This window comes from Podarcis bocagei (assembly GCF_964188305.1).
Source record: "Podarcis bocagei genome assembly, chromosome: 6".
Classification (NCBI taxonomy): domain Eukaryota; kingdom Metazoa; phylum Chordata; class Lepidosauria; order Squamata; family Lacertidae; genus Podarcis; species Podarcis bocagei.
Genome location: NC_138130.1, coordinates 23,268,918 through 23,284,314, shown reverse-complemented (window position 1 = coordinate 23,284,314; position 15,397 = coordinate 23,268,918). Strand labels below are relative to the sequence as shown.

General features: G+C 41.8%; 1 protein-coding gene across 6 annotated transcripts in view; it reads left to right on the top strand.

Moving 5' to 3' along the window:
• Positions 1-15,397, top strand: part of NALCN (sodium leak channel, non-selective) — a 185,602-nt gene that overhangs the window by 53,362 nt on the left and 116,843 nt on the right. The gene's annotated exons all lie outside the window — the stretch shown is intronic.

Here is a 15,397-nt window from a genome sequence, read left to right as displayed (position 1 = left end):
GGAATTAGGTATTGCACAAATCAAGAATACTCATCACAGAAACCAGATGGGTGGGGTACAAATAAATTTATTTTATTATTATTATTATTATTATTATTATTATTATTATTATTATTATTATTATTATTATTATTAAAATGTGCCCAGGTGCAAATGAGGACTCTGTGCATCCTAATCTGCTCAGAGGTGGACCTATCACAATTAGTCTGGGTGATTTTTTGTAAATCACATCATCATCATGTAATTTGTATGCCATTTTTCCATGGTTAACCATACTCAAGAAGGCTTATAACATTAAAAGGTTTACCTAATTACATATATAACAAAAGTATCCAAAAGCAATAAATACAACCATAATGGAACAATTTCCACATTGATCAGTACAAGATCTAAAAATGAAGTTGCAAAAAAGTAATATCAATAACAGCAGTTTCCCCCTTGCCCAGCAATACTGCAGCCTGAGAGTCTGTTCAGCAGCCTCAGCTTTTGTAGCTGGAGTCAGTCAGGGTCCCTCCCTTGTAGGGCAGGTGGAAAAGGCCAGCAAGGTAGAATGCAGATCTTCCAGGACTGACAGCCTCATCCCTAATTTCCCAGATGAAAAGAGGAACAGGGAATGCATTCAGTCATCACTATCCTGCAAAAGAATGTATTTTAGCCAGTGATATGATGGCTTAGTTGTTAACAGTACTTAAATGTGAGAGATAATTAGCTTCTCCCAGGAAGAAATATAAGCTGTTCAGCCAGTCTAATGATAATTTGCAGTCTGGATTTCCACTGCCCTTTGCAACATTTCGTAGAAACATAAGAAGCTGTCTTGTACCAAGTCAGTTCATAGGTCCATCTTGATCGGTATATTCATTTATGCAAAGTGTTGCCGCATATATTTGTGAAAATGACATACGAAAATGCATTCTGTTGGGGGGAGTTGCTTTGCAAAAATGTTTATATTAAGGGAAATTTCATACACACATGTGTACATTAACAGAACTTCGTGCTAAAATGCTGGTCGATTTTTGTAAGAGCTTTTAAAAAACATCACAAACTAATGTGGAGAACTGAACTTAGGATTGGAAAAATGAGAAACAACCTCCCCCTGCCCAACCCTGTCTGTCTCAGGTTTAGGACATCTTTCTGAAACACATTCTTTTCTCAATTACATTTAACTCTTTGACACTGTAATGTCTGTTGTTTTTCCTGTGTTGGGCACAGCCCATCTGGGTCTCTTTTATGATGTACCCCTGGGAAGTCCATAGTTAGAGCAGCAACTAGTTTTTGTCTAATTTCTTTGGAAAGGTGAGACAAGTATATGCTTGGCAGTGACCATATCTGCTTCCCGGTATTGCATAAAGCTCATCAGGAGAGCAGACAACTTTTTAAAGAGGGTAAATTACCACAATCAGGGGGAAAACATACAAGCAGGCACACAAACGAGAAGAAATGGAAGCTCATTAGAGCCATCAGCCTTAATGAAGATGAAGAGAGAGAATGCCTGGAAAGTGCTGCTCTGGACAAAAAACAAAACAAACAAAATTGCCCCATAATCAGGAAATTAATTAAGAGTTATGTGTTTTTGAGCACTGCATTTGCTGTGCCTTGACTGGATTATAGGTTCTGGAACAAAGGGGTGCTTCCTGGGATATGAATGACTAAATGTGCAGGTCGTGTGGTTAAGACTGCCATTTTAATTTTCCATACATCCCCTCTTCCTGTTTTCCAGATCGGGGTTGGACAAAACAGATTTTACGATCATTAGTACTAAAAATCTCACAGAGGTCCGAATATGCTAGTGGAATTTAGACCTCTGAATGATAAATTAATGAACCTAAGAATACTGTCAATTCAAGAAACATTGCATAAGGGCCTCCCTCGTTCTCTTAGAGTGGCAATGGCACCCACCTGAGAGGTGAGTTCTGGCTGGGGGGAAAAGCCTGGACATGATATAGTAATCATAAATAAAAATTAAATAAAACAAGAAAACAGCAGGATGAAAGTCAATTCAAGCCAAAAAACATTTCCACAAGAAGGGTGGTAAACTTTTATAATGCCTTTCTCAGAGAAGAATTAGTAGGAAAGTGCATGCTTTCAGTTACATGTATAGTTATCATAGGCAGGCAATGAAAAGGAAAGACTTATAGTTTGTCAGCTTTTTTATTTATTAAAGCCACAAGCTGAGTTGTGACACATCTGTTTTATCTAAATTCACTGACTCTTGGGTGTCTTTTGTTAGTAACTATCCTATACCAGAGGGACGCAGGTGGCGCTGTGGGTTAAACCACAGAGCCTAGGACTTGCCGATCAGAAGGTGAGTGGTTCGAATCCCCGCGACAGGGTGAGCTCCCATTGCTCGGTCCCTGCTCCTGCCAACCTAGCAGTTCGAAAGCACGTCAAAGTGCAAGTAGATAAATAGGTACTGCTCTGGCGGGAAGGTAAATGGTGTTTCCGTGCGTTGCTCTGGTCCGCCAGAAGCGGCTTAGTCATGCTGGCCACATGACCCGGAAGCTGTACGCCGGCTCCCTCAACCAATAAAGCAAGATGAGTGCCGCAACCCCAGAGTCGGCCACGACTGGACCTAATGGTCAGGGGTCCCTTTACCTTTACCTTATCCTATACCAGCGGAGAACAAAAAGTATTTCTCAAGTTTCTCCACATGCATTGTTGCCCCTGCTTTTGCTTTGTAAATAGTAATAAATAATAATAATAATAATAATAATAATAATAATAATAATAATAATAATAATTTGGCAACACTCAGGATAGGAAAGAGGGCAGTGATCAGATGGGAAGGGCATACACAGTTTGTCTCAACTATGCAGTAAATGTAAGAATATAGATAATGACCAACTGGGGCAGAGCCTCTTGGTCAGCAGTCCTCAGGTCTAAGGTTTTTTTTTAAAAAAAAAATTTTTACAAATGTGTCTGTATTTTCACCTCTGATGTGTGGGAGGATATGTTCCCCTAGTGCTATGTAGAACCTATACATCGGGGCTAGTATGAACCAGCAGGCTGGACTTTGCAGTTCCAGCCTTGATGAAGTTAACAGACGTGCTTGGAAAGTGATCTGGTCTGGAGTGTGTGTTACATTTCCATTTCCTCAAGGATCACCCCCCCCCCCGAATAGAAATCTTGTCTCCAAATTCCCTGTTAGGTAGACATTGTTGTTGTTTAGTCGTTTAGTCGTGTCCGACTCTTTGTGACCCCATGGACCAGAGCACACCAGGCACTCCTGTCTTCCACTGCCTCCCGCAGTTTGGTCAAACTCATGCTGGTAGCTTCGAGAACACTGTCCAACCATCTCATCCTCTGTCGTCCCCGTCTCCTTGTGCCCTCCATCTTTCCCAACATCAGGGTCTTTTCCAGGAAGTCTTCTCTTCTCATGAGGTTGCCAAAGTATTGGAGTCTCAGCTTCACGATCTGTCCTTCCAGTGAGCACTCAGGGCTGATTTCCTTAAGAATGGATAGGTTTGATCTTCTTGCAGTCCATGGGACTCTCAAGAGTCTCCTCCAGCACCATAATTCAAAAGCATCAATTCTTCGGCGATCAGCCTTCTTTATTGTCCAGCTCTCACTTCCATACATCACTACTGGGAAAACCATAGCTTTAACTATACGGACCTTTGTTGGCAAGGTGATGTCTCTGCTTTAGCCACTTCCGGCTTGCCCAGGAGGTGGGGTTGTGGGCTTCACGCCCACCCCACGTGAGCGGGGGCTGGTCGCAGCCACCGTGAGAGCAGGGGAATCCCGGCCGGGTCTGCCCCCCCAGCCAGCCAATCAGCTGGCTGGGGGGGCATGGCCTGTCCTATTTAGGGCCAGTGCTGAGGGGGCTCGCCCTCTTTTCGCTGGCTAGCCCTCACGTTTTCCCACCCTCCCTCCCTTTAAGTGGGCTTTAGGTAGGTCTTTGACTTTGCTATGGACTTCGGTCTGTCGCCGCAAGGGGCATGGTAGGAATTTTTCCCAATTGGCAATTTCTAGCCTTTTGGTTTTTCGCCTACCTCGTAGCAACTCGTCACAACTTCTTGGCATTGGTGGTAGGCATTGGTAAGAAGGGGTTAAGAGGATGTGGGGGAAGAGGAACACCATCACCTCCCCCCAGTGAGCGAAGGGTGGTCCGTTAAAGGACTCCGGGGGGCGTGGCCCTGTCCAAAGCCTATGGAGGTGAGGGCCAAAGGCAAGCCCCAGAGCGGTGACCCGGGGGAGCTCCTAGTCGACGTGCCTCGGCAGGAGACTCCCCCGATATAGTGTTAACCCTTCCCCGTGTCTCCAGCAAATGGGGTGGAGCCGGATAGTCGTTAGGACCAATGCCTAAGCCAATGCCTCTCATTCCTGAATTCAATAAAGTTGTGGCCTAATTCACCCAATTAACCTTATATTATGGTGTCTCGTGTCTTTATTTATCCTGGTGGGGGGCGCGAACTCGCCACGCAATTAAGATAGCAGCATGGAAAACAGGATTGGGGGACTTCATATATTGTTAGATTCCAGCTCCCAGGATTAGGGATGATGGATGTTGTTGTCCAACAACATCTGGAGGTCCAGAGGTTCCCCATCCTTGGAAGGGGCTGGACATCTACCCTTTAGAACATGAGCTACAATGCAGACCGGTGTTCTGTTTCATATGTTCTGCAGTTGATTCCTGCTGTTCGAAATGGGTTAGCTGTGGTTCCAGCTAAGCCCTAGAAGCCCCAGAACTCTGGCAGGGATGCCCTGAGACTCTCAACCTTTGTTACAGCAAGCCCCTCTGATGTCTCTGCCCTATGTTTATCTTCCAAATTCCTATTTTCAGTACTAGTGAATGAGACTCTTCGTGGAAATTGTGGGTTTACCTTGATTAATTGAAGTTTTTCAGTCTATTAAGGCTCCAGCTGGGCAAGTGCATAAAGCTATTAGCTGTAATTTAAAGAGAGAAAGAGAGAGAGACCAAAAGAAAGCATGAACACAGTTTGATGTCTCCTATACATGCAGGTTGCTTATTGATGGTCCTTCAGGAGTTCACTTTGATTTTTATTATAACTACTTTTGCTCTTAAGAGTCATCAGCTTTTTCTCAAGAACCAGGGCTGTGATCTTTTAGGGGAGCCTCCATTGATTTTGAGACACATTTTCACACTCCTTTTTATCAACAAGCAGATATCTTCCTGTAGATAAAAAGCCAAGTAATCAATATTAGAGTCTTTCCTTAAGTGAGCGGATTTATTTTGAGACATTCTGAATGGTAGTTTGAGGAAACTTGTTTTCCATACTGACTAAAAATGTAATTCAGATAAATTTATATGCAACAGCTTTTTCTTAAGCCGTGCTGACATATTGAACTGTTTGATTCCTTACCCAAGAACATTTTCTTTAAAGGCATAGATGAAGAAACATAAAAGGTCAGAAGTTGATGCTAACTTTTCAAATGTAGAAATTGCATCCAAGAACAGTCATAGTTCAGATTTGACTGGAGTAGATATGGGAAAATTCCTCTCCTGGGTGTGCTGAAATATTTTGCATTTCTGAAAGATCAAAAGTGTTCCTACTGAAAGGAGACAAGCTTAAATGCGAGGTTTAAATCAGGAATGTTGGGACTTGGAATGCTCTTCCCATTTTATCTGGCAGATTTAAAGAAACCACTTGCCAAAGGCATTGGCTTTTCTCTTTTAAGAAACAGCCAACTGGTAAATCTATCAGTTCTGGTCTTTACAAAATTGTTTTGATAACCTATATATAACTAGCATGAGAAACATTCTTACAAGAGTGGGAAGAAACTGATGTTCTATGATTTAGCAGCTAAAGCTCTAAAAAGTTATTTTCACAAGAAACAAATCTGCTCATTTTAGCCAAACGCTAGAGACCCAAGATCCCCACATTTAAAATATATAAGCCTTGAAAAGACCTGTATAGAGAAGTTTTTAAATGTTTTACTGTGTTTGAAGGGCAACCCAGTCAGATGAGTGGCATATAAATAATAATTTTTTATTATCTTTATTAGTATTGGTATTATTAATGGTTGGGGGTTTTTTTGGCAAAGTTTCCTCTCTCTAAAATTGGAGAAGTAAGAATTCTCTTGGGAAAGTGACAATTAATGGAAAAAATGCATAGTTTGCACCAAATGACTGCTATTTAAAAATAGTAATGGACCTAATGGGTCACACTTTAAAACTTTCACATTAATGTAGTGTGTTTTGGTTGTTTGTCAGCAACTTGACAGATTATTGGAGAAGATGCTTGAATATATTTGTTGCTTCCTACAGGATCTCAGTGTGTATTTTTTTTAACTGATGTCCCTTAAGCAAAATGCTCGTACTTTATATGAGACTATTAACTACTTCAAAAAGTTTATCTGCATAAGTTTCAATTATTTGTCCCGCCATTCCATTTGTAGTGAAGGCTGTTACTATTTTATTTATGTATGTGTGTCTATCTTGCAGTCAGAGAGTTTGACAGAAATGGCATATGTTGGCTAACTTCTTTTTCTTTTCTTTTTTTGCAAACTATCTGCATTTCTAGCATAAATGCTCTTTTTTATTTACAATAGGTGACATCACCTTAGCTCTGTCAGACATGTAAAAAAGTTAGGCTGTAGTCTCTGAATCTCTTTGACTGACAGATATATAAAAAAACAGTGAATTACGTGAGTTTTCCCAAAGCTCTGTATATGTATTTAGGTTTTCTGTTTGACAGTGACATCCATCACTACACCCATTGATTTTAAGCTCAACATATTTTTCCAATATTTTAGTATTGCTCTAATTTAAGAGCAGAAATGTCTCCAGATTAAACACCTCTCACATTTGCTTGCTTAAAACAACACACTGTTGGTTTCTTCTTCTTTTCTTTTGAAAGAAATGAATTCCTACTGGCTTTTGTTATTGTTGTTGTTTTGTTTCTAAACAGGTCATTCATTTATTAGGACTAGCTAATGGTTTCATTCTAGCTCTGCTTACACACAACATCTAGCAGTGCGTCTCCATCCTCATTAGAAGATACATTCAGCCAATTCATGAGGATGGTTGCATATCTACATAGACATTTTCATACATTTCAGCAACATGTGGAATCTTCTGCATCGCAATGGGTGGATGTGTGTTGTTAATATAAAATGCGTCAACACTTTCAAAATGTTAAGCAGGGCTTTTCGTTGGTACAAAGTGAAAAGATGTCTTCTCGTCCCTGTCGAAACGCCATTCTTGACTCTACCTTCTAAAAGATATAATCCAAATGTATTTATCACAGACCCTTCTGTTAAAACTAGTCATCAACTAATCGAACGAGAAATACGCGCTCCTGAGACTTGGTTAGCGTAAACGAATGGGATGCTGATGAATCTTCAGATATAGTTTATCGCCTGTGACCTTGTTTTTGGAGAGCTAGTTGCCTAGGCAACTCAGGCCTCCCTCTGCCCATCTCACCACGGAAAGGGCACTTCTTTCCATCCCTCCCGAGTACCATTCCCATGCATATGATTGCCAGTAATCGCATGTTGCTTTTCCGTAACCTTTAAAGTCCTAAATGGCCTTGACTGTAGTTACCTCTGTAAATGTCTCTCCTGTTATCAGACTGCTGCACACAAAGATTCTCAGAGGAAGCTCTGCTCAGAACCCTTTCAGCATCTGAGGTCAAATCGGTGGCGACAAGGGATAGGGAACACTCCATATTTGGATTTTCTTCCCCAGAGAGGCTTTCCAAGCCAGCTCTAGAAACTGGCAAGCACATTTTTATTTCAGTAAGTGTTAGGAGTCTGAGATGGAGAGCTATCTCTTGCTGTTTTAAGGGTGTGTGTGTGTGTGTGTGTGTGTGTGTGTGTGTGTTAAAAAAGATATAGTGTGCTAGTTTGTTGTTTGTGTTGTCATGAGCTGACCTGAGGGTCCGATGGTCCCATGTTGGGGGGAAATATATGACCTAATGCAGGAGTAACAAACCTCTTCTCCCTGCCCCAAGAGTCACATTCCTTTGTGCAAAGGTCTGAATGAGGCCTCTAGGCATGTAGAAGCTTCCTTTAGAAATTTCCTGTCAACACAGAATGATTGTGGGTGAAGCAGATGTACCCAGTGTGCAGGGCTGCCATGTTGTGGTATGTATCTTTTCCTTATGTTGTATATATATTTTCCTTACGTTTTCAGGCTCAGTTCCTGAAGATCACTCATGAAATGTGCACATATGAATGCATGTCTATTTCACCAGATCATAAGCCTGAACAATGTAATTCCCCCCCTCCAGGCGATGCTAAAATGATGTGACTTGCATGAATATATCCATTACTCTAAAGGAATAGTTATACCTAGGACATTCTACAGAGTCGTGGTTTTGGAGAATGAATGCACTTGTACAGTGTACATAAACCCTGCCCAGCATTTCAGTAACCTGTTAAAATGTACCTATGATTTATTTAGCTATTACATAGTGAGGACAATGTGGTTAAACCTACAGTGCAGGCGGGCTCCATGTCAATGTGCTCAATTAAAAATAAGTGGGTATATGTATAATTTAGCTTGCACCTGAGTTTTTTTCCAGAGAAACTATGCAGGACATTTTTACTTGAGCAATTCCACCAAGAACTGGATCTTGAACAATCTCATTGTAATGAATGGGATTTGTGCAAGAGCAGTGCCAGTTTCAGATTAGAGGGGCTCTTGCATCTCCTTAATCTGTTGCACAACATGGAAAGAGAAATCACTCATTGTTCTTGACATTTTTTGGTACGCCTTGGAATGTCAAAGTGATTTCACTGTTGAAGTGGTCAGCTTTCCTTGGGATCCTGGTAAACATTCTCAACCTTGACACCCACCCCCTGGACTGGGCAATAGGAATGGCACCACTCATTTTTCAATATGATTTACAGAGTAGAAGTTCCTTTTGACTACAATCCTAAAAACAATTTTCTGGGCGTGAACCCCATTGAACACAGCAGACTTCCCTTTTGAGTAAAAACACCTAGGATTCTACTGAAAGTAACTTAAATTACTTTTGATTGGACCCCCCCCCCATTCGCTTATTCTATTAATCACTTGGTTCCCATGTCTTATATTTAAATAAATAAGTCAGTCTCTCACAAGGTCTTTAACTGATTAATAATAATAATAATAATAACCCCAGAAAAGAAATGCTTCCATTGTCATCAATTCTGAATTGGATATAGTGTGCTATAATATTTTACTTTTGAATACAATAAGTAATATAACTGCAACAGCTAATGCAGACATTCAAATACGATTAGATAATTAGTACATTAATCATGGCATATATGTACACACACACCAGACAAATTTCTTCCACGGCGTAAGGGTCACCAGTAAATCTATATAATATGATGATGATTACAAAGCTAGAGATTTTTTAAAAAACTGGTGTACTCTTCGATATCAGATCTTATGAAATACAATCTGTTCTGTCATCAGGGGCCCAGGGGGTTAATCAAAGCAAACCTGTTGAATAAATGGTAATTGAAAAGACTATATATATATATATATATATATATATATATATATATATATTCTCCTGGGTAATTAGGTTCATGAGATCATAGCTATCGCCAATAGCAATTACGAAGAATTGTTAAGCAAGGATACTTGTCAGGGAAAAAAGGAAGTTTCTAGCAGAGTCCTCTGCTTCTTCTTAGATGTGTGAAAAAGAGCCAGCATTGTATTGTTCTAGGCATAATTAGCTTGGTTGGGGGAGGGCCAGAAATCATGAGGAACCATAATATCGGTGACATGGAAATGTGAAACAAGTTCACTTTTTATATTCGAGCTCTTAATTAACTTTGCTGTTGAAATGGTGAATGTATTAGCATTGTAAATTATCCTGGGTCCTTTGTGCAAAGTGGAGGAAAATTACGAAACCTCAAACTTCCATAGTATGTCTTTTGGAGGTGGAGTGCTGTGATAGACACGGCTTGCCTTTAAGAAACAACAACAACCAGCCAACAAATAACAAACATATTTTACTCTCCCCAAGGAAAGTAGAAAATCAGTCCAAAACATCTGGGGTGCACCAGTTCCCCAAAGGCTGATTTAAATAATCTGTCCTAGGAAGATTTCGCCCTGCATGGACTGTTGCAAGTCCCTCCTCGTCCCCTCAGCAGCCCTTTAGCTGTGTTTATAGCCAAAAAAAATGGCTAGAAGCTGATGAGCTTCCTCATGTTCTTCTGAGGAACATGAGTAGGTTTGCTTTCTTTTCTGGGTTTCATCTCCTCGCCTTCATCTCCTCCCTCCTTCTCCCACTTGACAGAACCCTTTATTGCAAGCACTTTGGCGTATCGTCTTATCCTGCTCTGTCCCCCCCTCCCTTTTTTAATCCTTCCTCCCAAGTAGCAGGTGGTACAAAATAATCAATTTATGGACTGAAGCCTTTTCTCTCCATCTACCTAGCATATGCGCTCTGCACAGTATTTAGAGGGGAAATGCCCTCATATTTTGCATTCCTTGCTATTCTGTGCGAACGATCCAGATGGTGCAGCTTGAAAGGTGTGAACAATTCTTCAGTTCACTGAATCCTTTTCTTTTCTAAACTGCCAGTGGATGCATGAGGGGATATTAGCACCAGGGAAGGTGGGGGGGAGAGAGTATTGACTATTTACCCACACAAGAACCTCCCCCCATCAACTGCCATGATACTTTCCAGTCCTTTTTTACTTTGGGATCATTGGCCAAAAATATCGCTGCGAATAAAAAAGCCCTGGAGATGGTGCTGCTGTAAAATATAAGCGGACACAGAGGTTGAAGCATGGAAAACATTTGCAAGTAATTCTTGGTAACGGAACGAAAACTGTTTCAGGTCACAGACATTGCCTAAGCATGGCCCCAGTTATGCTTGCCCCACAGTTCAGAAAAGGGGTGTTAGTATGTTGGAAAGTTTCGGAGGTGAAATAGGAGACCATAGCACAGAGGTCCTCCAACCTGCCGATGGAGGCTTCCAGTGGTGTCCCTAGGTAGATGGCTCAGTCTCCAAGCTTTCATTCCTTTTATTTAAAAAAGCAAGTCTCTAGTCCTCCTAGAAAGAAAGCTATGGAGCAAAATATGGAGATGCCTTATAAGAGATTTCTGTGAAATGACAGTTGTGTATATATTTTTCTGGTACTGAGGAATGTTTCCTATTGTTATTAGTCAGTTAATAGCATAACTGTGCATGTGTATGCAAGAGAGAGAGAGAGATAATAGGGGCCAACGGGACATAAGGGTGGTTGTTTCTCTAATGTTGTGCTATGCCATACTCCTTCATAGCAGCCATTTTGTGTTATGGCATGCCTCTTACGCGGCAGCCATTTTGTGAGTGGTACCCAGCACCATCCCTGTGCCCACTAGTCCAAAAATGTTGGTGACCCCTGCACTAGGATGTTCAAAGGAGGAAAGTTTTGTGTAGGGTGAAGTCATCTCCTGCTCTATCTATCTATTCATTCATTTTTCAAAAGTAGTTGGTGGGGAGGCTAATTTCAACTGCTGCCACAGTACGTGGGAGAATTCCACTGTTTCCGTTTGTGCTGATTCTCCAACACAAATTGTCCACTTTGGAGCTACTATTATAGAAAATAAATAATATACATATTATAGCCTGTATAACCTGCCTTTCACCAAGGTCTCCCAGCCAGGGTACATTACACACAGCTTGGGACAACGAATAAAACACTGTTGAGTTTAGCATCGTAAAGCCAACAATCAAAACCAATTATAAATAACAACCACTGCCAGCAAGAGCAGTACGGCAAGGGAACTTCAGATCTCATCCTCTACTCCCAAAAGTCTTTTTGTGACCCACAAAGGGGAGACTGGAAGTCCAGGAGATTCTGTGGAATCTTGTTTTTATGATTTATGTTTGATATAGCTCTGTAAAATTTTAATTTGAAAAATGAAATAAATAAATTTGTTTTAGAAGAATCAAAAGTCTTGAGCAAAAAGCATGTGTTGAAACCTGCTGTTGTAAAGCAAGGGGCCAGATGTACTTTGACTTGGAGAGCATTCCACGATTTGGGGGCCACCACAAGAAAGCCCTCTCTTGCACTCCCACCCTGCAAGGTTCTTGTGGTGGAAGAACTGCCAGCAGGGCCTTCTCTGCGCATCTTAACACTTAGGCAGATCTATATAAGATAAAGCAGCTGTCCAGACATATGGGCCTTGAGTGAAGAGGGCTGTGCCCCTGTCCACACCCATCAAAATCTTGGACCACTGCTAATCCCCTACTGTGGTCTGGCATGACATCCACAGGGCATCTGGGAGAAAAACATCCTGATGTTATGAGAAGGTGGGGGAGCTGTTTTAGCTGTGGGGTCTCATTTTGTAAAGTAACATATGGCTTTATAAGAATGGAAAAGCTATGGAGAACTGAAGAAATTTGTAGGAATAAAAAAGTTATGGAAAGCTTAAGAAAACAAAATGTGCCCAGTGGTGATAACGAAATGTGCTCTTCTGAAAAGTGATCTAGAGAAGAAACCTCTATTTTTTTCTCTTCCCTCATCCAGACAGTGCAGGGAATCACTGCATACTATGAGACAGTTTATTTATATACTACTTTTTGGCCCCAAACCCCACAAAGCAACAGTACGCATTAGGGATGCATTGGGAACCAGCAAGAGTCCTGCCAATAGCAGAAATGGCTTCTGCAAGCATCCCTCAGCCCTGTTTCCTTAGGCAGTGATGATTACTCTCAGTATTAGGCCTGGCAGAAACTTCGCTCATCCTGAACAATTTTCGTATCTTCTCTTGCTAGCACCCAAGCAACATAAATGTCTTATCAGAACTATGGTGGCTGTGTGTATTGCCAGCCTATCTCTAAAAGAAGACCTTTTTACCATATATAGTAGTAGAACGTGGTGGTTGTTCTCAAGGCAATGCTGTTTATTATTTGTTATGCAAAAATGTTTAGTGATTGTAAGAGATTTCACACAATGCCTCTTTACCACCCACCACGCCCATGGTAGAATATGGTTCAGCATGCTGTGGGCAATTCAATATTTCAAAAAAAAAACAAAACCCACATTGAGGGATTTTTTTTTTAAATAGGAAAACTTTTCTAAATAATTTTGTAGTTCATAAGGAGAGATCGGGCATCAGTCCCAAACACCAAAAGAATAATGATTAACCCCATTCTATTTATCTTAAAACACTGGCATGGATTCTGTTTTGTGCATAAAGAACGTGATCGCCACCTAGTGGCACTCAAGAAGTTTTAAAAGCTATGTTTTGAGGAGAGCAGCATTTTATTTTATTTTATTTCTCCAGAGAGCCATATGTCCTTTGACAACAGTGTTTGAGCTGTCCTGTGCTGGCCTAAGATTAAACCTTGTGGAATATATCTTATTATGTTATAATTTTCTGTTGCAATTAAAGATAACATTCAGCTCAGCAGAATATACTTAATATTAGAGAGAGAGAGAGAGAGAGAGAGAGAGAGAGAGAGCCTGCCCCTCATACAAAATATCAGGATGGTGTACAGCAAAAAATAAACAGGGCTTTTCTTTAACTGAAACTCTCTGGAACTCAGTTCTGGCCCCTCTCAGGTGGGCGCCGTTGCCATTATATCAGAATAAGTATGGTGGTCGTGCTGAGTTCTGGAACCTTTTCTTCTAGAAAAATAGCTCTGAATATAAATGCATCCATCATAAGCTTTGCAGATTCCGCAGAAAAAAAGCAACACCAGTTAATTTGTATTGGATTTGAATAAATGCTGCTGCCCATATATCAATTCACTCCAGTATTTCAAAATTCAATAGCCCTTTTTTAGAATGGGCCAGACATTGTATTGTCGTGTGACTTGGGAGTAACACCAGGCTGACTCGCCCTGCCCTCGACGTTGCACATGGCAGCTTGCCCCACTCCCTGGTGTCCATGCCTGCAGCTTTGTCATCCCAGATTTCATGGAAGCCTTCACATGTACTGCTGTACCCATAGAATTATAAAATTGTAGAGTTTGAAGCAACCCTGAGAATCCTCTAGTCCACCTCTCTGCAATGCAGTTGTTCCATACAGGGATCAAACTTGCAACCTTGGCATTATTAGACCATGTTCTAAGCAACTGTCAGGCTTCGGGGAATCAGCTTCTGCCCCCGTGGCCATAAATGAGCAGATCAAACGAAAGGGAATTCTTACCAGTTAGTTTCTTTAATAAACACAGCAAAGAACAAAAGAAAGTATCTAACCAGAATGGTGGTGCTCCCAATTAAGGTCACTCCCCCTTCCGTCCCTATTATCACTCCTATGTCTTGTAATCTGAGATTGTAGCCTCTGTGCTTTCTGTTCTGACACTTCTGAGCTCTCCGTGACTTTGGGGAAGTGGGGTGGATACTATCCAGAGACTGTTAATCTGTTAACTCTCTTCTAGAGTTTCTTCTGCTAGCTGCCCCATCCAGTATTTCCCAGCTACTGCCTTCTGAACTATGTCCCTCTGCAAACCACTGTTCCAAATCTATACTGTCCTCCTGCTCCTGGGAAGATTCAGGATCGGGAGAAGGGGGTGGCTCCCCAATTCTTCCTCAGTGCAGCCCTCATCAGCACAGTCCCTGACAGCAACTGAGCTATCCAGGGAGGCAGGGCATGCTGGCATGTGCAACACCTGGGCCCAGGCACATGTTGATGCAACTTTCAAGTATTTCTTTAGAAGGGGCCTAGGTATAGGACACGGGTGGCGCTGTGGGTTAAACCACAGAGCCTAGGACTTGCCAATCAGAAGGTCAGCGGTTTGAATCTCCGCGACGGGTTGAGCTCCCATTGCTCGGTCCCTGCTCCTGCCAACCTAGCAGTTCGAAAGCACGTCAAAGTGCAAGTAGATAAATAGGTACCGCTCCGGCGGGAAGGTAAACGGCGTTTCCGTGCGCTGCTCTGGTTCGCCAGAAGTGGCTTAGTCATGCTGGCCCCATGACCCGGAAGCTGTACGCTGGCTCCCTTGGCCAGTAAAGCGAGATGAGCGCCGCAATCCCAGATTCGGTCACGACTTGACCTAATGGTCAGGGGTCCCTTTACCTTTACCTTTAGGTATAGAACATATTGATCTAAAACGTTTACATTTACACAGGCTACTAATGAGGTGTGGTGGAGTGGGGGTGGTTCTCAACAGAACCACCTGCTCTGATAGGCTGAGGCTCTCTAGGCCTTAGGGCGGGGGGAGGGCGTTCTTTGCCATACCTGCTAGCTAGTATTTTTTTTTAAGGGGAAATGCCAAGGACCGAACCCATAGCCTCTTGCATGCAAGTCACGTGCTCTACTGTTGGGCTGTGACTCCTTGATCTAATGATGAATAAGATTGAGGCTGTCAACCACATTGCACGTCAGAATGTGCTGCATGTATTTTAATAACAATTGGGTCTATTCACCGCCGTACAATTCCATTTTTGTAAGCGTTTGGTGATATTTGCTAGACAATCAGGCAGTAAGTGGAGTTTGCAGATATTCCCTCAGCTGGTGCTATTATCTGTTTCAAGAGGAGCGGAACCCAAG